A 1,781-nucleotide genomic window follows, 5' to 3' on the forward strand; every position below is an offset into this window, starting at 1 on the left:
AACTCCTCACTTTGCGGCAAAAGCAGGCAGGAAGTTAAGAAGGGCCCGCTGACCACCGAGCTGACCCACTTTCTGAACACCATCACCGCGCTGGCCATTCTGGTAGCGATCACCTTCGCCCTCTGGTCCCTCGGAAACGGCTTCTCCCTCTTCCGCGCCGTCATGCTCTTCATCGGCCTCTACATTGGCATCATCACCCAGGCGCTCTTTCCCACGCTGAACGTCGCCAAGGCGCAGATCGCCAAGGAACTGGCCAGCCGGAACTGCTACATTCAGAACATCAACGCCCTGGAGACGCTGGGCACCATCTCGATGATTGCCACCAACAAGACGGGCATCATCACCGAGAACCGGATGATCGTCTCGCAGATCTGGATCGACGGGCAGCTGATGCCCAGCTACGAGTTTATGGCCACCTACAAAGGTTTGTTTTGAAAAAAAAATGACTGCTTTTGTTTGTTTTTTCTTTGTTTACATCGACAACAACAACAACAACAACAAATGATCATCTGTTTTTTTTCACTGTTGTTGTTCACACCAAAACAACCGCACCATCACACAGGCACCATCCTCAGCGAGCCCTACGACTCCTTCGTTCGCGTCTGCTCGCTNTTTAATTTATTTACAAATTTTGTTTACTCTATATTTCACACACCTGTCCACTGTCAGAAAGGCCATCGGCAAGCCGTCCGAGGTGGCACTGCTCCGCTTCATGGAGGCCTTCACCGGCGCCAGCATTGAACTCAACTACCAACGACAGTACGGGAAGCGGCTGGAGGCGATCTTCAACTGTCGAACGAAGTGCTCGTTTAAGATCGTCAAACCAGAAGGGGAAAACCGCTTTCTAGTGTGCCTGAAGGGAGAGCCGGAAACGCTGATTGGCCGCTGTCAGCACCTGCTCACCAGTTCTCCTCCCACTTCAAGCTTTGGAACCTTGAAACCACTTTTGCATGCTGAACAGGAGGCCTTAGTATCGTTGGTACGGGACCTAGGCCGCCGCAAGTTCCGCTCCTTAGCCGTCGCCCAGGCCTACCTTCCGCTGGACTTCNCTCGCCCAACTCGGGTTTTGGAAACTTAAAACCACTTTCATACGCTGAACAGGAGGCCTTAGTGGCGCTGGTTCGGGACCTAGGCCGTCGAAAGTTTCGCTCTATAGCCGTCGCCCAGGCCTACCTTCCCTTAAACTTTTTTCCTCCCTCAAACAGCAGCCCCGAGGAGGACATGGGCCGCTTCAATGAGGCGCTGATCGGCGGGCAGCTTCCACTGCAGCTGCTCGGAATTGTGGTTTTAGAAAATCCCGTTCGCATGTCAGTGCCCGAGGCGATCTTCAAGTGCCGCAATGCGGGCATCAAGGTGATGATGACCACCGCGGATCACCCGCAGACGGCGCTCTCCATCGCCAAGACGGTGGGCATCGTCCTCGGCGGAAGCCATTCCTCCTCCTCAGAAGAGCTTCATGAAAGTACTTCAAAGGAAACTACCCAAAAACCACTTCTTCTGCACACCTCCGCCTCCGCCTCAAGCACTTCACTAAACACAAAAACCACCACCACCACCACCACCACCACCACCACAAATCTCTACACCAGCGCCCACCTCTCGGTGACCAGTGACCAGCGCCTCGCCGCCATCCTCGCCTCGCCCACCACCGACCTCGTCTTTGCCCGGCTCAGCCCCGAGGACAAGCTCCGCCTGGTGGGCCTCTGCCGCCGCCTGCCGCGGAGCATCGCCGTCACCGGCATCGGCGCCGCCGACCTGCCCGTCTACGAGCAGGCCTCGGT

The sequence above is a fragment of the Rhagoletis zephyria genome, unplaced genomic scaffold (genome assembly GCF_001687245.7).
Source record: "Rhagoletis zephyria isolate East Lansing unplaced genomic scaffold, Rhagoletis_zephyria_1.1 Rzeph_scaffold_35897, whole genome shotgun sequence".
Taxonomy (NCBI): Eukaryota; Metazoa; Arthropoda; class Insecta; order Diptera; family Tephritidae; genus Rhagoletis; species Rhagoletis zephyria.